At 43.5% G+C, this 23,303-nt stretch overlaps 1 protein-coding gene across 2 annotated transcripts in view; it reads right to left on the reverse strand.

The window, feature by feature from the left end:
* Positions 1-23,303, reverse strand: part of SEMA6A (semaphorin 6A) — a 124,770-nt gene that overhangs the window by 63,771 nt on the left and 37,696 nt on the right. The window lies entirely within an intron of this gene.

Raw genomic sequence — 23,303 nt, forward strand, 5'->3', positions numbered from 1 at the left:
TGCCCCTAAATTGCATGTGGTTTGGAAACTCAAGGGGCCATCAGTGTGTCACTGTGTGGTACTGTATGTGGCAAACAGGAGGGATGGAACAGGTTCTCTTCAGCTTTGCTCTTGGGGGCAGAGCACACAAGTTGTAGAAAGTTAGTCAGGCTGGAGCAAAGAGCTGTGACTCTGTCTAGTTTCAACATCAGGACAAAGTTCAATTCCATTAAGTAGTTCTACCCTGGCCAAAGAGACCACTGTTATTACTGCTGAATCATATTCGGAGTTTAGTCGGGTTTTACGCTAAGATAACGTTTTCATTTTTATTGCTCCAGCCTTCTGACCTCATCCATCATCATCTTTGTTTTCACAATGTGACTATCTTTAAAAATCTGACTTGAAACTGGCGTAAAAGCTTTTCCGAGAAGTCAAACGATTGTTAATCATACAGGGAAGCAGCGGGAGTAGAGGGTAAAAACACAGGATTTGAATGCCTCTGCTCCACTGATTAGCTGGGACCTCTGGCAAGATGCTGAAGAGCTCTGAGCCTCAGTTTCCTCATCTTCAGAGTGGGAAAAAATAGTGTCTCAAGATTAGTTGTGAGATAATGCAGGTAAAAATGGTAGTCCTCCATAAGTGTCTGCTTATTCTTAATAGTTTCTCTTGGAATTCCTTAAATTCTCAGATTAGCAACTGGGGTTCTATGTCTTCAGCAGGAGAAGCAGCTCTCTCCTCCTTCTCCTTCCCGGCCCCTAAGCTTCCTAGCTCTGGAGGTGGGTGTCTGGGAGAGGCAGGAGAGTCTGTCTCAGGATGGCACAGCTCGTGTTGTGTGATTTAAAAAATGTGAATCACAGCACTCGCACAAGTGCAAAGGAAAATATCAGTGTGGACATCGGTGAAAGGGTGGGGTGGAAGTGAAAGTTTATTGAGCACCTTCTATGTATGATGTACACATGCGTGTTATTTTATTTAAATATTACAGCAATCTAGAGAGACAGGCCTTATCCTCTCCATTGTGCACACAAGGAAACTGAGGCTCACAGAGGTTAAGTAACATGTCCAGTCAATATTTATAGCACATCAGTAAAAACAGAAAGCCAGGGCTATGTGATGCCACAGTTGATGTCCTTCCCAGAATGTCAAGGAAAGGGGAACAGAAGGAAGGTTGGAAAGAGAGAGAGGCTGGCATAAATGGAAACTGCACTTAAGATCATAGTTGAATATAGGTTGTTGCATCTATGCTTGCGTGGACAGAGTGGCTGAAAGTCCCTAATGGCTTCAGTAATAATAAATCTATAAAAGGAGTACATAGTCGCTTGCAAATGTGTAGGCATGCAAAGGCTCATTCCACTTTACGGCCCCGCGATTGCAGGCTTAAGGTGATAGAAAGACGCAAATGCTTTTCAATCACAGTTTTAGGAGGAATTGATTATCTCGTGACACCACTGGGTTAAGTGGAGCCACGTGCCTGCTTGCAGCCCCCTCAAGAGTGATGTTTTAAAATAAATACACCAAAGAGAACAACGTCTGTTATGAAGGGTAAAATCAAAGTTGCCTGTTTCAGGAGCTGAGAGGATAAACAGGTTTGGATACCTCTCAAGTCCGAGTAGGGAACCTCTGCCCAGAGAGAGGTGGGAGAGCAGATGCTGGTGCAGAAAACCCAGCTTGCTGAACGCTGAAGACTGCTGGTTATTCCTGCACCGGAGGGACGGTTCAGGGATCAAGGAGTGTTTGAACAGCAGGTTTCCTTCGCTGGCCTGGACTGCCCTGTTTCAGGGGCTGCAGCATTACGAGGACGCTGCTGTCCACAGCAAGCATGGCCAGGCCACAGAAGGGCTCCTCCCGGATGGAGTTAGGAACAACTTGGGCCCGTTGGTCCCGGTTGAAGTGTCCACTGTACCCAGTCTTCAGGGGTCACGCTGGCCACCTGTCTGGTGACACTGCATTAAGGTATAAGTTTTATGCAAATGTGAAAAACAGCTCTAGCCTTTTAATAAAGCATTTGATCTTCTTCTCCTCCTCAGCCATTAACAGAGACATAAAAGCTCCCATTTCAGAGGAAAGGGAAATGCCACAGACCTAACTTCAACACATTTTGGAGAAGGATGATGGCATTCAGTGGAGTATAATAATAAATATCGACTGTGTATAATAGATGTTCCATTTTGATCTGAAACCGCTGTCACAAAGGAGAGGGAAAAACAGTTGTGAATTCAGAAGTCTTTTTAGAAAAAAATTTTCTTTTTTAGGAAAATAAAGGTTGGTTGTAAACCTGTGATCTTTTGAGGAGAGAAGGCAAGTCTTGTCTTTCAGGTGATTCTTTGTTATGATCGTTTTCTTTCTTCCTACCAATGCTCTCCCTATCCCATAAATGCTTGAGACAATGCATTTAAGGCACTTTGCTTGGATGTTTCAGATACAGTCTCGTGACTCATTAGGGCTCTGCAGTTATAGGTGTGATCTCAGCAATCTGTGCAGAATATCCTGTGGCAAACCACCTTGATCTCAAAAAGCTGCCACAGTCCCAAGCATGTTTACCCATGTCACACCCCAGCTTTTTGCCATCTCCATCTTTCTCAACTTTTATAACAGTGCTGACCTTAAACATCTGCTCCAGAGACAGAAACAAATACCCGCTTTGTTTTGCTGTTAAGGAAACTGAGGCCCTGAGAAGTGAGATCATTTGCCAAATGTGGTGCAGCTCAAAAGTGGCCAAGCTGAGCAGCCATTGAGGACTCCTGGCTCCAGCACCGAGCTCTGTCCCTGCATTACGCAGCTTTCAGAAAGGAAGCCAAGACTCATTCATTTCTCCTATGGCTTGCTGCCTGGTGTTCATTACTTCCATCGCTTGCTTTCCCTCTTACTGATTCCCTGCTTTCTGCTGGGAGCCAGGCTCTGTGCTAGGTGCTGAGACAGAGATGGAAAAAATAGAACCCTTACCCTCTAGGACCTTGCTGTTTAGTAGGTGGGCCTGACAGTTCCAGATTATTGACCAAAAACAGAACACACAAACAATAATTTTTCCAAAAGACATGAATATTCTGTTGGGGAGAATACTGTCTGGAGGGTGAACGTGTTGCAGGGGGACGCAGGTGGGAAGCTCAGCGAAGGCCTCTGTTTGGAGGAAGCCTTGGCAGGTTGCGTGATTGTTCACTGAGGACTGGGGCGGTTAAAGGAGAGGCAGCTGGGAGGACATACCGGGTAGAAGGACCAGGTCTGGAGAGCAGGGCATTGAAGCAGACAACTCCATTGCCGGTTGGACTTACAGACACTTTCAAACTGGACCATTTCACTCTTGGCTTAAGGAATTTCAAATATTTGTCTGAAGTAATGGATGGATGTTTTTTCACTTCACCCAAAGTTTGGTTTAAAGAATGTAACTCAGAATAAAGATGGTATCTGATGACTTTTTTCTTCTAAGAATATGACAGAAGAAGAAGTAGTAGTGTGGGGAGGAGAGCTCTGAGGTAACAGCTGAGAATATTGGTATTTATTCTTTGAGTTATTGTCACATTATTCTCCCTAGCTTTCTATACATTTGTAATTTCATTAAAAATGAAAGAGGGCAAACATAATATGCCTAAACTGAAGGCACTTTTCGCCAGCCCTTAGAAAGATACTTGCAGAGCAATTTTTAAGGGAACAAACTAGGGATATTAGTGACTGGAGTTTTCCATGAACCTTTGTCAAAATCCTGAGCTGGTTTAAACCGAAGCAGAGCAATGGCTGCCCTTTGCCAAGATGACTCCCCCTCGTAATTTCTCCTCTGTTTGCTGTCACTGTGGTTTACAGAAAACAGAATCTCCCAGCCGTATCTCTCAGCTTCAGGTGGCTACGGCAATCTCCCAGCCGTATCTCTCTGCTTCAGGTGGCTACGGCAATCTCCCAGCCGTATCCCTCAGGCTCAGGTGTCTGACCCTTCCTGGTTTTGAAGGGGAAGTCAACTTCAGACATGGCTTGGAGAGAATTAAAAACAACCTGCACGTCTCTCCTCTGAGTTCTGAATAACAGTCCCAAATAACAATATCACCAAGCATGGATGATTGCAACTTTGACAGAACGCTACAAATTCTTACTGCTTTTTTGGTAAAAAAGTCTCAAGATCGGGGAGTGAAAAACATTTCCTTGAGCTAAACTTTTTGAATCCGTTTCTCTGGTGTTTACTGCATGCCATCTTTCATTGTATTGCTTGTCTCTCTCTGTGACCTCTGATGCTCTCCCAGTACCCTGAAAGCCAAAAATAGACTTTATATTTGACTACAAGCTTCTGATTGTATATAGAGAGGGACATAATATCATTTCAGGATCTGTTCCAGAACAAAGCATGATATTGCTGACTGGTACTTATCATCAGTAGAAGGTCTACGTACACAGTGGACTATCTGTATGTTTCTGTATGTCTGGACACATCCAGAACAGAAATGAGATGCAAGTATTGTCTCTTGAATTTCCACAATTTTCTTATATTCTTTAGGAAATTCATTTCATTTATTGAAAGGAAAAAAAAGTCCACTTTGTGTCCCAATAAACTGCAAAGCCATACATTTAAACCTATTTCAGTTTATTATTGCATCTGGTAGATAGCACTACATCTTTCTGAAATTAATGATTTCTTTATTGGCTCTGTTCATGTTCTTTACACATAAAAAGTGACTCATTAGTCTGGCTGGATTTACTTAGAGCAGTATCAGTTTGAATTGGGCTGGAGAGAGCACTGTTTACTAGTTACCCACTCCCTGAAGTGTTCATTTGTTTTTAATGTGAAATCTTACCCTCGAAATTACTAGCTATTTCCAAACATCCTGAAAATATGCTTCCTTAAGGCCAATGAGAGTAAGCGCCAGGAAATTATGGGTTTGTTTAAATATCTCTACCGCTTGGTGACTTGATTCCTCACACAGGTGACTTAAAGGTCACTGCACAGAAACATTTGGACCCCATCCACTGAGATGAAGGTGGTCAGCATACAGGTGAACTGTTTTGGTGGTAGTAGCTGTTTTTAAAAATGCCTCACTTCTCCTTCAGTTTAAAGAAAAACAAGCAAGTTGCTTGTTTGAAATACAGGTACACAATCCCTCATTTGCAATTACAAAACAAAAATGAGAACAACCCCCCGCCCCACCCCAAAAACCAAGAGATTTTTCCTATTCATTGAGCAACAGAACCTGACCTACGGTGGCATGACACTTTATCCCTCTTAGGATAAATATTTATACATTTCACTGCAAAAACATTAATGGGTTTGATTACTGGATGTTGCCCACGCTGGGAGATATGTCCCGTGTTACCTTTTTAAAATCTGAAACATTTTAAATTCTGAAGCACATCTGTTCCAAAGGTTTTGAAAAAGAGACTTGTCCCTGAAGAGATTAAAAAACAAGGATAAAAAAAACGAGGGAAAAGGAAATCCGTTAGAGCAGAATCCCCAACACTGGGTTTTGCTAAGCCCAGCAGCTCTCTAATTACCCTTGGTGTATTGTGAGATTCTCACAGAATTAAAAAAATGTAATCTGATTTCATTTTTTTAAAAGAATGTATATCCTATTGTACTTTGCTTGCAAGAATAATTCAGAGATTAGGAACTGCTGACAGAGTCATCTAGCCTTAATTTTCTCTATTCTGTGCTCATAACGACAGGCTTCCAGGCTCGGAAACCATACAAGGCACTGACAGGTGCAGGCTTCCACAAGATGAGTGACGCTCACAAAACAGAGGTGATCTTGGTAGAGAGGGTCTCCAAGGCTCCCGTGAGTGAGCTGTGACATCCAGCAGTAGCAGAAGGTGACAGCCTCAGCAGGCACAGCAGCCCTCGCCTGGGTGAGGGTTTTCCTCCCATCGAACCATCGAGCCAGCTACAGGCAGTTCAGCGCTCCTTCCTCTCTCCGGGTTAAATGCATAGACTTCACAGGCTTTTTTATGCAGTTGCTGGTGGTTTCTCCAACGGAATGTCCATAATGTCTGCAGCCTGTACTCTTTCTCTCGCCCATGGAATGACCCTGGTAATGGCTTTCTCCAGTCCCTATCATCAGAGGGAATTGTGGGCTGGCAGTCAGTGTCTGCCCTTTGCTTTGTTATATGTACCTGCCTTTGATTTTCAGTTACCTGCGATTTTCTTTTCATGGAGAACACCAGTAGGTTGAAGGATTAAGTAATACCATGAAGAACTTGAATTTCAAGAATATTTTGGGAGGACAGCTATTACCTTGGGCAGCGGGTGGGGTGGCAGAGGAGGAGGGCGTACTCTCTTCCCTTCCTGTCTGAGGGGCTCTTCCACAAACTGTCCCCCTCCTTTCTTCCTCACTAAAGGGGTACTGGGCATCAGGCACGATGGTCATCAGTCCTAACTCTGGGATAAAATGGAGGCAAATGGTTAATAGCAGATAACCTGGACACCAGGTTAATCGCTGCAGTCTAGATTATCTGGAGGGAAGACAGCACATGGCCGTCAGCAATTAGCCTCCGAATCTAAAAAGAAAGAAAGAAAGAAAGAAACCACCATTCCCGTAATTAATAGCACAGCAGACAATCAGTATAATTACCATTTCTGTGAGAGAGTCCAGAATCAGGAGGAAAAGTTAAATTATTCAATAAGCTTGAGTGTGACAGGCACAAACCAAATTAAAGTGCTGAGGGTTAGACAAAGGGGACACGATAAATCAGAGGGAAAGTGAGTGTGTGACCTGTGCCCAGCCCAGCAGGCGTGCCTGGGCAGCTGTCACCCCAGGAGCCCTGCAGGCACAGGCTCACCTTTCCGGGGAGGAAGTGGAGGTGCAGGAAGTGCATAAATGGCTCTGAAAGCTCCTCATCGCTTGGTTACTGGAAAGCACAGAGGTCCATCTGGGTCACCCAGGCTTTCACTGGTATGGATTCTAAGGGCTGAGCAGTGAGATGGAAAAAACACAGCTGTAGAACACAGGGAGAGGGGATAACACGTGAACTTCTTCTTGAAGGGGAGATTGCCCCAGTTCACTCTGAACAACTAAAAGACTATGGCAGAATTATGTTCTACTCAAATAGCAATAGTCTTCCTGTGCAGTTCACAGAGCCTTCACCTCTCCAAAGAGTAAAAACAGAAAAGTCATTCTGAAGTGTTAGGCACGAATAGGCAGACGTGCGCCTCAAATATCTGTTTAATAATCAGTCCTTTCCAGCAGCACTAAGATGAGTAAGCAAGGCTGAGTCTCCTCCAGAATCTTCAGTGAGGAGGGAGCAAGGTGCTACAGGGCACGAGGGCAAGATAACCCCCACTGGGGCACTGCTTCCCCATCTGAACGTGAGGGACATACGGATGCCTCCTCCTCCCTCACCCAGAAGGTATATTTGAAGGTTGAGAGTCGTTATTAGTAATTTTTCCATGTTTTGCAAGTACTTTTACTCCAAAGGAGCATTCGTTTTGTGCATCATGGATTATTTCTTTAATGTTTCAGGAGTTACCAGTAAGAACATGAGACGTGAGAAAATATCTTACAAGTGTGTAGGCACTGAAAATAAAATAAGAAACTGCCTTTGTTGGTGGTTCACCTTGACTCATTCACTCATCTATTCATTCACTCAGGAGTCTGATGTGAGCCAGCAAAGGACTGTGCTGGGGCAGTGGGGGAGACCCAGGTCATGGGTCGGTCTTGGGGTTCTGCCCTTGAGGAGCCCCCAGACTGCTATAGGAAATAGTACAGGAGCAGCTCTAACAAAGTGTTTATAGAAAGCATGTAAAGACATACGAGAGTTCCTAGGACTGAGAGAGAACATCCCGGCATTGATTCTACAACCAAAACACCTGTCAAACCTGTCCTCTTCTCTGTGTGCTACCTATGATCATCTAACCCTCCATCAGCTCCTGCCTGGACTACTGCAGTAGCTTCCTCATTAATCTCCCTAATTCCACTTGGCCCTCCATCCATTTACTGTCCATGCAGCAACTGATGGTCTTTTAAAAACGTAGATCAGGTCGTGGCCTCCCCTGCATAAAACTCTCTTGTGATTTCTTATTACATTTACAACACAGTTGAAACCCTCTATCCTGGGTGCAAAGGGCTTCACCTATCTCCCTGACCCTATCTTGTTCCATCCCACCATTGCCCACTCTGCTCCAACCTCTCAGCTTGGGTTTCCTGCAACACACAGCTCTCATTCCTGCCTTAAGGACTTGCCGCTCCCTCCTCGCGGAATGATCTTCCCCCACCCCGGTCTTCATATAGTGGGCCCACTTTTGTCCTTCAGAACTCGGTTAAAATGCCACATCCTTGAACAGGCCTTCCCTGACCCTGAAAACAGCCCAGTGCCTTTTCTTTCATCACTTTATTCTAGATTTCTGTAATGGATTTGTCCCTAATTGGTGTTTCTGCATTTATATTCTTATTTGTTTTTGTCTGTCCCTCCACTCCATTAGGAATATAAGCTTTGTATGGGCAAGTTTGTCTTGTTAATCATTGCATCTCCACGTTCTGGAACAGTGAACTTCCAGCAAATATTCATTGAATAATGAATAAATGTTAATCCAAGGAAGAGCATCAGAACAATTTCTGACAAATCAGTGTTAATAGCAAAGAAAAGTGGAGATGCAAGGGGCAAGGATAGGTATTTTCAGATATCTGAAGAAAAACCTGGAAGACAGTTATGAGGGTAGAACTAAGATCAATGGGCAGAAATTAGGAGGAGATAATTTCTGCTCAAAATAAGGAGGACCTTTCTAGTAGTCCCAGTAACACAAACCTGGACTGGCCCCCGTAAGGGGCTGGGAGGCCAGAGGAGGGCTTGGGTGGGAGGAATGTTGTCCACGGGAGGCAGGCATCGGGTGTGGGGCTAGACTAGACAGCATTTAAGGTCCCAGTGGAGAGCCTGATTGCCTACGATTCTTGGATCTTCTGACAAGTCCTCCCCCCACGTCCTGAGGAAGCACTGCTTCGAGTGGGAAACCACAGATGGTCCAGCAAAATCCTGCTGGTGACTCAGTCTCTTTAGATGAAATAATGTACCTGCAGTCAAAGGATCAAAGAGGAAGTCCTTGGGCTTTGGCTAGGCCTCATTCATTCAAGATCCCAGTTTGACCAGCTTGTAGAGGCTCTAGGTCAGTAGCCAAGAAAGTATATGCAAGGAGAGAGATGGTCATAACCTGATGAGCATTACTGGCAATAACCAGAGGCCTTCTGGGTTGGGAACGTACCGTGTCCATACTGCCCTGCCTCTTCCCGTCTCTGCAAGGCTTACAGAAGGTCTTGAAGTGTGGGATACAGAGTTAAGCTCTGGTGTGTGGCCTTCCTGGGGATGCATGTCATCCACTGGCTTGTTACTAAGGCTCAATTGCCAATGACATACAGACCCCAAGAGATGATTTAACTCCACTCTTGTCTCAAATCCCTTACCAGTGACTCATAACTTTCTCCCGACACCAGAGCAGCTGGGCTAGCCAGCCGGAGAGAAGACGTACAGATGTTGCTGGCTGGAGTTGGAGAGGGCTATGGGCCTCTCATCTGCAATCAGCGCAGAATGCTTCAGTGGGGTACAGAGTGGGGTTGCAGACAAGATGTCGGTGCGGACATCAGGTCTGTCATGGACCGTCTCTCATCCTTCAACACATGTGTGTCTTGAAGCAGAAGACACTGCAGCTCCTCTTCTTCTGCAACTCAGAGAAGTTTTATTTCTTTGGGGAATATTAGATCCTTAAGCCAATCCATCTGGAGAAGGTATGCGAGATAGTACTCTGGCCAGAACGTACCACCCACCCAGATGTCTGGGCTTAAAACAGATCTCAAATTTGAAAATTGTGAAAGGATGAGAAGATAAATGAGCGGGTGGAGGTGGGGGGCAAGGAAGAGATGATCTTTGTTTCTGAGAAAAGGATGTAGAACATCTAGATATTAGATTTGTTGATTATACACCAGAAAAATATGGACTATATACGTGTGAAATTCTCATTAGAAATGGCTTGCTTAGGCAACATTTTGTACACTGAAGGCACTTGTTAAATATTTGTTGATATTGATCCAAGTGGCTTTGAGTATTTTTAAATATCAGTCCACTGAGTTCTATAGTGATTTGAAAAGAGGCAGATTTTTAAATGAAAATTGAAACACAAGTCAGGACTGACTGACTTTTTTGAATTGTGAGTGTTTCAGTTCTGTTACATATGCAACTAGTAATAGTGGTTGTCTCTGAGGGAGAAGGGCTGGAGGTCAGATGTGGGAGAGAAACTCACTTTTTAGGCTGTACCCTTTTATGTTTGTTTGAATTTTTTTCTTATGTATGTGTTTCATGTTTGAAACAAAACAAAACTAGTTATTTTTTTAAATCTGTGTCTCCAGAGGCAAACCTGGAACGCAGGCCTGCTGCTACCTGCCAATTCCCACAGTTTTTCCCAGGATCCCGTCCCCTCACAGTATGTTCAGCCAGTGGTCACGTTCTGGAATACAGGATGAGGGTGAGGGACGTTTATAGGCATTGTAGTGTCAGTAGTGGTAACTTCATCTGTGACCCAGATGGATATATACAGTGGCTGGTAGTTTTCACAACACCATAAACCCGCCTGTGTGCCATACGAATGGCTGCCTAATTTATTAGCTTTCAAATAAAAATGTAACCAGCTCAGTAAAGCAGGACATAATGAAGTCAAATACAAAGAATCAGATGAGCTCAAAGCAAAAACCCTTCATATTTGAAATTTTATTTTCCATAAGGAAGAGTACAGGGCTGTGTATGGGAACTTATTTTTCCTCCACTTGCATGTTCATATCTGGGCAGGCTCCTGCCCCCATGTTCTTTGGCATCATTACCCTTTCTTGGCGTTCATGTCCCATTGCAAAGGAAGGCCAAAGGCTGCTTCTGAAGCATGCCCAAAGGATGCCCAACCTTTTAGAAGTGGAATGAGTGTTCTCTTCTGGGAATGGTCACCTTAGTCTCTCCCAGAATGACTCCTCCCAGAGAACAGAGGTCACTGACTAGAGAAAGAAGGAGACTTCATCAGAAGAGCGATGAGGGCTGAGTGGAGAGGTACCCACTGTACTGGCGTATGATGGATGAAAAGTGTCCTTCACCCTTATCCCAGCACCCCTCTCCGGGGAGTGAGCTACAAAGGGCAGCCTCCTCCTTGCACTTCTTCTCACTTGTTTACTCAGCAAACACCGAGCTAGGTGCTGAGATGGGGGCAAAGGCTTGTTTCTTCCTTCCTTCGTTCCCCTTCTCCCGAGAGCCTATTTCAACCACTGTGAAGTTGCTTCTCCTGTTAGGTGGGTCACATTACGCTCCTCTTCTTGGGGCTCTAGGTTTCTCACTGGGGTGGGAGACAGTAGTTTCTGATTTGAATTTCAACTCCAACTTGAACCTTGGAGGCAAGTGCTACCTCTTGGGACATGCATGTTCTCTTTTCCACACTCCACCAGTACCTGCTGCCCTGTCTGTAGCTAAATGCGAAAATGGACCATACTGTGGCCATAAACCACTGGTTTCCAAACTTGCCTACACATTGGAGTCACCTGGAGAGCTTCAAACGTTAAGGATGCCCGTGTCCCACACCCAGAGATTGTGACTGAATTGGCCTGGGGGTGTGACCTGTGCTTTGGAAATTTTAGTAGATCCCCAGGTGATTCAAGTGAGCAGACAAGTTTGGGAACCGCTGATATAAACACAAATGGTATCCAAATTACAATCCTAATCCCTTTCATTCCAATGCCTTCAGCTACAGCCAGGGATAATTAATCATGATTCAAAAAACTTGCATTTGTGCCAGCCACATGGAGTGGCTTTTAAAATATCCAAGTTTATTTTGTGCCCGCCTACCCTCATGCCAAACCACTAGCAAAATATAATTTAATCCATTAAAAATTACAGGGAGCCCTGCAGAAACTTCTTCTCCAGCATGGGGCCTGCAAAGTATTTTTAATGTAAACACAGACAATAGGTATGTTCTCTTTTGTAACAGAGTTGAAATAAAGCAGATCTAATTAACCCACCCAGATGCTATGCAGTAGAGGCCATGTGAACACTGCGTTAGGAAGCCTGTCCTGCAGCCTTATCAGAACGGCTTTTCTCTTCGACAGTGCCCTGGTAACCTGGGAAATATAAATTTTGATTACTAATTGCTACATTGTTAGTAACTGACTATATATCATCAGGAGCTGGTCACCAGTGTCAGCCTAGACTTAATTATCTCAGCTGAAGAGAAAGTAACCCTCTGAAAGAACTGTTTTCCAATTAAAGCAGCATAGAATATGTGATTTGTCTCTCTGGCGATATCCAATTCATGGCCCTTTTCATGTTACTTGTATTGTCTTCTTTTCCTCATTACAAGCTCAGAGTTGTGCATCTTGGGCTCCCTAACAAGAAACACATAAATATCAAGAGGGCAGCTGTCAGACCTTTGAAAAAAATCATCGTCACCACAATAGTTATTACAGAGTTTCCACTAGCAAATGCTACAGCTAAGATTAAAGACAGCTTTCAGCATATCCACTTATTTTCACAGGTTCCTAACCTCAATAGAATATGTGTATGATTACTTGTACACACACACACCCACATACTTAATTTTTAGAAGATACTCTTTAGGGGTCAGATGTTCTATGCTTTATTTTAGCTATTGTTTCAGTGACAAGGACAACATTTTTATAATAATACAAGAAAAAATATTTGGGGTAAAATCCCAGGCAGTACTATCTCTTTAACTCTTCATCTTCCGTATCTTGTTTGTTTTTACTGCTGTTAATTTGTTATTTATCCCCACCGAATGTGTGCCCACTTGCCTATCAAGGCAATTCTTTATCCCAGGAGAAAGTATGAGTTTGTCTCTCTGTGACTAACTCGACCCTGACCATGCCATAAACGAAGGCTTACGAGTCTGAGTTGTTTCAGAAAAGATTTATTGAGCACCTGCTGTGTGCCAGGCACAGGTATATTCTAGTGGGTTTCCAGCTCATTCCTTCTGTTAATGGCTACGTGGCCTTGGGTTGGCTATTTAATCTCTGTAAGCCTCTGGTTCTTGTAAAGTGGAACAGTGATGCTTTCTCTTCAACCGGTTGTGGTTAGGACTTAAAGCCCCTGGGCCCTGAAGAGGTGTTTAATATATGCTTCCATTTTCTTCTCCATCCCCTTTGTGCTTGGGGGCTGGCATTTGGAAACTCTAAGTATCTTCAGGTTTCAGCATTTTCAATTTTGTATACTGTACTTATGCATCACTTGTTTCCTAAAAACACTTCCTGTTTGTAGTTTCAATTTTCCCCTTTCCCTAAAACTTCCCAACCACACATAACCTTCTGTGTCTTGCCTTGGAGCTGCCCGCATTTTGATTCACTTATGCATTGCTGCCATTCTGAGAAGACAGTAATTGCAGTTTGGTACTTAACCAAAATGTCATGGAAGTTTAAATTACTTCTTTGGGGGAGGGAGTGCTGTACTTTTTTTGATGCATTTTTTCAGGGCCATGCCATTATAAAAAAGAAGAATAGCCTATGGTCACTGGTGTTAGTCATTATCTACTAGTGTCATAACCCTCTCCCCAGCTACTTTACAAATACCTCAAAGGAAGGAGCCCTTTTATAATAGACAGTACATTGAGCATTTATTGTCTATATTGATGAACAAGGTAGTGTCTCAGGCACTGTGGCCAGTACAAAAATGAGGGATGGCTAATGTACAAGAACTTGGAAGGAAGCAGCATTAAGAACATTTCTGGAATCCTCTCACCTAGCATTTCTTGGTGAGTGCCCTGCCCTAGTGCCTTGGCTTCCCTGCCTGTGCCCATTATTGGTTTTTCTTCTCTCCTGTCAGTCCTTTCTTTGTGTCTGTCTTGCACTGCTCTTCCCTCCACTAGGGGTGGTTTCTTTTTTCCCCCAGTGTTTTCCTCATTGCCATCCCCCCCAACTCAGCCAACTTCTCTATCCCATTCTTTTTTCTGCCTTGGGAATTCCTACCTTTTCCTTAAGACACTCTTCAAATATCACCTCCTCGTGAGGTCTTTCCTGAACTCCACTGACAGTTAATTTACTAATGTCTCTCTTCTTTCTTCTACATGAAAGAGTTCTGTCATAACAAACTGACATTATTTGTTTACTGATCTGCCCACACCACTAGACAGTGAACTCGGCAAGGGCAACAAAATAACAGAGGTTTGATGGATAAATAAATGGATCAATGAATGAATAATCGAATACACAATCTCTGTCCCCAGAGGATTTACAATTTATGGGGGAGACATATGTCAGTAACGAACTGCAAAGTAAAGTACAAATACAAATGTACTATAAGGAAAATGCCACACATTTTGAGTTTTTCCAGAAAGGCTTAGATTTACTTGCTTAGTTCACTTCATAATGGATTGGAGCCATGAAGCAGTTACTGTAGATTGCACCTGACCTTCTTTTTTAAAGGCCTTAGTCTAGCTGGCCTCAGAAACCCTGTTATGTATACATGCCCTGGTAACACATAGCAGCAGACTAACACAGCCTTGGCCTTTCTATTTGCAAATACAGGCTCTTGAAATATACGTGAAATGTAAGACGCTGGTATTCACACAGTGACATGAACACCGCCATATTCTATGAAATCCCTGACCTAGTTACACTGCTGAAAGCATAGCTTAAGTGCATGTAATGCCCAGCACGTGGAAGAAATTGTTATCTTGAGAAAAGTAAATTTTGCATTCCCCAAGTTCTGTATTATTAAATCTGTGATCTTAATATTACATTAGAGTAGACATTTTATTCAATTATATGGACAATGAAATAAGAACTGAGAAAGAGGTAGCTGGCCCAGATTCCCCTGGGTGTGAAAGGATGATATTTATTTTATCTACTTCTGACAATGAAGTTTAAACTGTTACATAAAGCTCCTACCAGCAAAATATCAATTCAAACAGAGGTTAATTCTTCAGTCATACTTGGCTTTCAACATTTTGTCATCAGAACTAAGCAGTTGAACATTTCTGCCCTAAAAATGGATGGAGTTGTATCTTCCAATATGCTGGATCAAGAAAATTGAACGTGGCCAAGAGCTGACTATTGCCAAATTAAACAAATGGATTTGGGGCTTGCTCAATAAAATAAACTGTTTCTAATGATCCAATGCATGGAAATATGGGGGCTTTTTTTTTTCTATATGGAGGGAAATATTTCTCACCAAAGTACTTTCAGAAAGTGATCTTTTATACCCAGTAGGCCATGAAAAGGTGAAAGTATAAATGAGGTTGGAGGAGGAATTCTTCTCCATCTTCCTCCTGCGAGCTGATGTCGTAGCTCTATTCTAGGAGAAAGGGGTAGGGAACGTGGACTGTTTCATCTGCCCTTGTCAACCAGTTGGTTCTAATGAAGTCTAATGATTAGTCTTAGATGGTCTGTTAACTGCATGGTGTGAAAGTCGGTAAGAACCTTCAGTTAAAAGTCAACCCTGAGACCACAAAACCTTAGATAAGATTAAATTCGAACATCTAAAGAGCTCTCAACTAATCTGTCTAACAGGCTGAAATCCAACTCAAGTGTCGTTAATTTAATAACACTCAAGTCTAAATGCCACAAAGCAAAAGCTTATTAAAAATGAACAACTTAGAGAACAAAAAAAGGGAGGGGGAGGGAAATGAGGATTTTTTTTTTTTAATTAACAACTTCTTGCAGGATATAAGTTGCAGGTATCATTTCCTTTAGGCCAAATCATTTAAGTGAATCTAGTTGTAAAGCAGTTTGCACTCTCCAGGATCACTAGGGATTAAACACCTAATCAACAAATGCGTAGCCTTTTTTATCGCTTCCCTTTCCTTTCTTCATTTCCTTTCTTAACAATTGGATACTATTCCTGAGTGATTAACATAGCACATGATCTCTTTCTCATTTTCCAACTTCATCCTTTGAAACCAAAAGTGAATTAACAGTCCTTCGTAAACTTCCTGCCATGGTTCTCACTTGCTTAGGGATGTGATGTGGATTTCTGGAAATGCCCAGTTAAAGGAGAGTGCGTCCACATAGACTCCAGTACCCTGCTGATCTGTCCCTCTCACCTCACCCCCATCCTTCCATCCTCATTTGCCTTTACAGTATGGAGCTGATACTGCAGAAGCAGCCGATTATCAGGAAAGCCAGCTCAGGTAAATTAACTTAATGAAACAGATAACTCTGTATATAAGTATACCTTTGAAACTGACTAGGCTCAAATATCCACTCAGCTAATGAGCCTGCGATAGGACCCTGGCAGAGGTGTAATCCTTCTGCCACTAAAAGCCTTTCCACAGCCCTGCATCCTATCTTTCTGTCCGAAAACTAGGCAGGAGCTTAACAGCTGCCAAGCTTCCAAAATGCAAACAGCAGCAGTTGCCTATCTAAGTTGTGATTGATGGTGCACAAAAATACACAGCTACTTCATAGTTATTCTGGCCCGCAACAAATTAAGGATCTAAACCTTTGTGCTAGGCAGATAGCCAGTATATCGTGGGGGACTGCTGTGGCTCTATAATTATATCCAGTCTGATAATTATCCATTCCACCGCTGTGAATGGCCGGTACCCAGGGACTTTAATTTCCCTGTCCCCCCTCCACCAGTTAATGCCTGACCCTGTGTCACTTTGACTGTGAAAGACGCTGAAGGAGACAAATGAGTTTTTCTCTGACTATGTTAAATTAACTAATGGATTCTGATTGTGAAACTGGCATCATAATAACAAACCAAGGCTCTGCCGTGCTGGGTGGACATGTAGACAGTCTCTAAGGGTGTTACTAACCTCAGGCATTAAAACAAAACAACAATAAAACCAAAAAAATCTGGCGAGTGTGAATGTAAAGAACCTATTTAGTGTGACTAGTGATTAACGAAATACTTTATATTTCAACCCGTTATTTTGGTATCTGAGACACATCTACAAGAGAGCTGTTGTAGGGCCTAAAACTAGGGATTAAGTGACCAGTTTTAATCAGCATTTCCCCCTTTTCTTTGAGTGCTTTTATTTTCCTAATCACAAGGTGGCTGTAATTCAATATGGCTGCACATCCATTTGAGCTAAATGTAAATCTTGAATATCTTTGACTGAAAATAATCACTGTTTTCATTGCTTTCATTCTAATGTAAAAGGCACTATTGCTTCCAGTAATTGGTAAAGGACGTTATAGTCTGGCCAATAGGGTAATTGTACAGATTCCAGTGTTGTAGCTGTACAGACACTCCCTGTCACACATGGTCTTAATTTTTAATATGTATTTTTCGTTTAGTTCACTAAAATATTATGGGTTTCATATTCGTGCAGCTGAAAAGATAAATGTCCTTTCCCATGTCCCCATCACTAGTCTGTGTGTTCTGGGAGGTTAAAAAACTGTAACTCATCTGTTCCGTACCGTATTAAGAGTGAAATTTGGCAATCTAGATGTGAATTCATTTCCAAAAAAGAAACAGAATCTGGTAAGTTTTTGTCTTTTAGAGGAAAGAATATTTTAGAAGCTTAACTTATTTTAAAAAAGACTCATACTGATTCTTTAAAAAAGACAAAATTGTATATAATTTTATTTAAACCCTTTGGACTTCTGAAGAGTAAAAAGCCCATATTAATCTAAGAATTTTACTTTTGGGAACAGGATACTGAAAATGCAGAAGTCATGGAATCTTTCTTAATCACTGACCAAAAATACCTGTTTACCTTTATTGTAGGTGCTATATTTTCAGAAGGGTTCCCTCTGCCCAAGAGGAATTTATTTTTGCAAAATAATATTTTATTGTGTTTACCATGCGTCAGGCTCAGCGCTCTTTATGTGTTATGACTCATTTCATCCTCACAACATCTCCAGACAGATGCTATTATTATCCCCATTTTACAGGTCAGGAGACTTCCTAAGGTCACACACTAGTAAGTGGGGGAGCATGGATTTGAACCCTGGGCAAGCCGACTCCAACGCCTATTCTTAACTACTGTGCATACTGCCCTCTAATCATAGTCATTTCCTAAATATTAAATTCACTAAACATTTAATAAGTGCCTATTAGTCTAAGTGCAGGGCATCGTACTGGAGGTTGGGGGTTAGAAATGGGAGGGTCTAGAGTGGAGAAAAGGGGGGACAAAGTTTTAAAAAAACATTCTTCCTACAATTCTGTCGGTCAGATGGACATGACTCAATGACTTTAATTTGATGTTATAAATCCTGCCTTTCCCAGTTGGCCTTTCCAGCTGGGGAACCGTGGGACCCAGAGGCTAGTGTCAGAGGCACTTGGGTCTCTCGGGTCATGCCCGGCCCAGTCGACCTGTGTAAAGGCCCTCCTTTGCCACTGGAGACATTTACAGGGTTACCCTCCTAAAGGCACCCACAACCTGATGGTAAAAGTCCTCACCTACGTCACATCACGGTGCCTTGTTATTTTCCCTCAAACTCCAGTGGACATCAGTCACAATGCCTTTGGATGCAGTTGCTTTGAAACCACTGGCTCTTAGCACCCTGTCACACATAAGCCAATTGTTAAAGTGTCATTAGCAGAGACCCAGACAGATGACAGGTGTAAACAGTTTATAATTTACAAAGTGCAGGGTCAGGTTTCTCCACGCCCTCTGCCAACAGCTCACAAGCACACCTTAGCTTGGCCCTGTGTATGCACTGTACACATTTTTACAGGACTGTTTTTAAATAAATCCCATGTCGTGCCTGTTTAGTAACCTTTTGGCCATTTGAATCCCTTTGACTGTTCTTGCAAACTATGCAAAGCTATTGGTTAATTTTGAAGTTAACATTTCAAAACGTCCTGTCAACTAAATAAACGCATGTGCCTTGGAATACTCTGAATGGACTGTCTTTCAACTCTGTGCTGTGGATTTCCTTCTTTTCTTTTTCCTTTTTTGAACCTGTGGTGCGCATTGGAGATGGCAGGTTTGTAATGACTAGCTTTTAAAGAGACTGTCCGTTTGTTGCTCCCTGCACAGATGTGGGATTTCTGACGCCTTTTTAGTTGGTCCTACTGAGCTGCCTTCTGCATTTTTCAGTGCTGACATGTCTCAGTAAAACTTTGACTAACTGGAATACTTAGGGGAGGGGGGTTCTGGCTGAATGATTTCCTGGTTAAACTGAAAGTTATTTAGAAAGCTCTTGTTATTGAAAATCTTTCCAAAGTACATCAGCACGCTTTTCTCTGGAGTGAGGCAGCACTGCTGGAGAAAAATTGTACATAGCCGTTTGGAAGGGCTGCAGACAAATTTAGCAACACTGCTAACTGCTCTCCAGTCCTTTCTCTTACTCGAAAGCAGCCCCTGTCTGGATTGACGAGGCAGTTCAGATTGCAGACCCTTACTACCCTCTTCAAAACCTCTTTCCCTGTCTAGGTGGAGGCCCCACTTCCTACCGGGGGCGTAAAACCAAGGCCAGGTGGCCTTCGGCTCTCTCTTTCCCGTCCTCACACACCTCCAGGCTTCCCTCCCTCGGGTTTCCACTTGCCTTCAAGACTCATCCCTCCTTCACCTCGTTCCACATTCATTCTTTCCACCCTCCCCAAGGAGGCTGCATCTCTTGGGCCCTTTCTCTGGAAGTTTCATTCTCTCCCAACCCACTGACACAGCCATTAACACGCCTGTCTCCCTACTCCAAACAAACCTTTGTCTCCATCTGTCCTCCCCTTGAAGGCCTTAACCTTCATTGCCAGATGCCTCGCCCGGGTTGGTACAGCTCCAACCCGTGTTTACCTCCCGACCTCCATCCGCTCCCCAGTGATCTGTTTCCCCTCGCCTGTAACTCCACCGGAGCTGCTCTTCGCAAAGGCCACCAGGGACTAGCTCCGGAATCCAGTGGCTTTATGTCAGCAAGCCTTGTCGATTCTTCCTGAATACAGCTAGAATTCCTTCCCTTCTTTCCACCTTTGCTGCCACCTCTGTTCTGCTGACTGCGTATGGAGCATGAATCGGGTCTTAACCCGCTTCACTGCTTCCACCGCACTTGGAACAAAATACAGGCTTCCTGGACCCACGGCTGTGCACGCTCAGCTCCTGAGAGCCCTGTCGCCACATTCCAGCGAGGCCAGCTTCAGGGTCCTCAGATGTTCTAGAGCTCCTTCTTGCCTGGAGCTGTTTTCCCTCGTGGTTCCCTCTACCTGGAGAGCTCTTCCCCCTGGCCTCCCTGGCTTGCTCTTCCTCCTCCTGCAGGCCTTAGTTCAAATACTACCTCCTCTGAGACCTTCCGTGACCAAACCATCTGTGTGGGTTCCTGACACCCCCTCCTCATCACAGCGCTCTTCTTCATGCAACCCCTTTCTTTCCCTTCGTGCTGCTGACCACAGGCTGTCGTGGGCGGTGTACTCACTTGCTCACTGGTCGCGTTATCTTTTGTGGCCACTAGACTTTGAGCTCATGAGTCCTTGGATCATGTCCTTTTTATTCACCACTAGACACCCAGTGCTGAGCCCGCACTGGGAACACAGTTACTGAATGACTGAATGAACAAATGAAGACGCTCTACTTTTACAACAGAGGGCCTTTCTGGAAGGTTACAGAAACCTCACCAAAGATGTAACTCAATAAAGAGCAACTGACGAAGTTCACATTTTCAGCTTTCTAGCGTTTGAAATGCTGTACTCATCTTTACCTATACGTAAATCAGGCCCCTCAGCCGGGAGGGGAAAAGCACTCAGCATCATACAAATACACGTGCTGCTATAAGGAGACGAGAGTCTAAAGAAAAGCACAGACATTGTGTCGAGAGCAGGGACTCGGGTGCCCTGAAGGAAGGAAGGAAGGAAGGAAGGAAGGAGGGCAGCCTGGACTATGCGGGTATAAGTCCTCTGCCCTGGGAGGCTAAAGTTAGACCGAGCAATAAGGTCATTGACCTGGCTGGGCAACAGGGAAGCTGGGTAGCAAGTGGGATGCAGATCTGCAAGTCTGCACAAATGCAAAGTTGGCTTTGCAGCGGCTAGAGGGAGAGCACAGGAAGGATCTGGGTGGAGACACATAGAAATTGCAGCGATGAGCAAAAGCTTGCGGCATAAGGAGGCTGTTGTGAGTGAGCGGCAGGAATTCTGTGATGGGCGCGTGATCTTGGATTTTGAACAAGATGAAACTGTGATCCAGGTAATATCACAGTTATTCTGACTTTGTATCCAATCAGAAACACAGGTAATTGGGTTGTCGATGTTTCTAATATTCGGTGGGAATGTAAACTGCAGGAATAAAGGCTGCTGACAACCTGAGGGAGATGATGAAAGCAGCCCCATCAGCTGGGGCTCAGCTGGAGTCATAAAGCATTCCCACGCACACTGGCGTCCTGCGCGGTCCAGGGGGGCCCACACACCCTGAAAAGCGGGGCTGATGCTGAGCTGAGGGAGAAGTTGGAAATATGCAGCACCTTTCAACAAATGTTCAGCTTTTAAACAAGTCATGTTATAACTGTAGGAGCAGAGTTTCTGCTTAAGACTCCTCCTATAGACGATTTTGTAAAACAGGTTACACCCACTCCCTCGATTTTTCTCCAAGCCGGATTTTCCTATACTGAGACTGTTGACAGCAGGGGACTTCTGTATCATTCTAAAGCAAGAAGATGCGGTAGTCATTTTGCATGGCTCTTAAGTTTTTAGGCATTAAAAAAAAAAAAAGCTATTAAAAAATTAAATGCCAGTACTAAATAACTCAATCCTACATACCCAAAAGGAAATGATTTCAAATAAAGATTGATTTCAAATAAATGATTTCAAATAAAGTCCATCTGGCTTTTAGTTCACCCAGCCCTGTCTTCCCACAGGGAACAGTCATTTCCTCTGCATAGACGGGTTCTCCAGAATCATCAGTTAGAAAACTCACCTTAGGCAGTGAGGAAGCAGCAGCCAGCACCAGTAAAGTTGCCTTCCTCTTCCCCCACCCCCCTATTGCAATTAGATGCGTTTTTTGGTATTATTTTAAGAGTGACTGGAATTTAATTTTAGTTAGGAAGAGCTGGGCCCATTGTTTACTTACAAACAAACAGAAGAATCCTCTCCCCGGCACTAGAGTCCCTGCTTGGCTGGTTTTAAATAGATGAGGCTGACCAGATATTTACCATCAGCTTGGTGAAGAAAGAGACATTGTCCTAGGGAGCCAGAGTCCTGGGAACTCAGTTCACACAGTGATGCATTGCTAACTGGGTGGGGACTAGGACCAATCAGAGTCTCACTGTACATTTCACGGAGGTGGGACCGAAACAGGAAAGGAAAAAGTCCCCAAGTGTTAGCATGTTGGGAAGACATGGTTGCAATAATATTGTGAAACAAACGCTGGCTGGCAGACAACAACCGATAACAAACTGCAAAATGCTTATTGGGCTTTGACCAAGAAAAAGGCCCCCAGTCTTTCTGAGGACACTGGCAAAAATCCCAGGTCCTGCAACTCCTGACGAGCTCCCTGAGCAGTGTTTCCTTCAGGTACTGCATTGTCAGCAGCGAGATGTTCTCAGCAGTCAAGGAACAGCTGCACAATGCAAGCAGCCTCTGAATGGTCCAAGAGCTTTTTATTCAGCCCTTGTGTGGTATAAAAAAAAACAACAAAAAATAAAAAAAACACCCCAACTGGTATTCTTTCGTGCTTTACAAAGGCAGTACTTTTCTGGCTCCAAGTTCAAGACTCATGGGCTATTAGGAGAGGCATGATAGACAATGTATTAGCATGTGTGAAAAAGAATAGGCGTTCCTAAAAATCAAGTCCATAATAAGAGCAGCCCAGTATTTGGAACACCTACCTAGTCAGAAGCATTTCTAGCAGCAGTTAGAAGGTAAGCATTCTGATTCATGTGCTTTTGATGAAAATCTTTTGGCAATAGTCACACACACACACAAACACACACACACGCGCGCGCGCTCACTCGAAGATCTATCGATAGGAAACTATAGCAGGTATTCATAATAAAGGTATTCCTTATGTAGGGTGGTAATCGAAGCTAGAATCACAGAAAAATTAGAGCTAAGAAATCATCTAACAGTATCTCAGGCTGCAGAGAAGAAGAAGCCTTCTTCCAGAAGAATAGGCTTCTGGAGAAGTTAAATGACTTGCCCAAAGACACAGAGATACTTCATAAGGAAACTTTCACATGCCCTGCACGTGAGACAGTGTTTAGGAGTCGGTGGAGACCAGATCATGGATTTTGCCATCAGTCCAGTCTGGGCTTGGACGCCTAGCACTGCTTATTTCCAGTTGTGTCACCTAGGGAAGCATGCTTTTACTCTTCAGAATCTCAACTAATTTAACTAAAAAATGGGGATCATAGTAACAGGTGCCTTTAGGGTTGCTGCTCGGATTAAGTGAACAAATAGCATGCACTAAAAAAATATTGGTTGCTATGATTGTTGCTATTATTATTATTTTTTAATTAATTAATTTATTGGCTGCGTTGGGTCTTCATTGCTGCGCGCGAGCTCTCTCTAGTTGCGGC

Source organism: Eschrichtius robustus, chromosome 2, assembly GCF_028021215.1.
Source record: "Eschrichtius robustus isolate mEscRob2 chromosome 2, mEscRob2.pri, whole genome shotgun sequence".
Taxonomy (NCBI): domain Eukaryota; kingdom Metazoa; phylum Chordata; class Mammalia; order Artiodactyla; family Eschrichtiidae; genus Eschrichtius; species Eschrichtius robustus.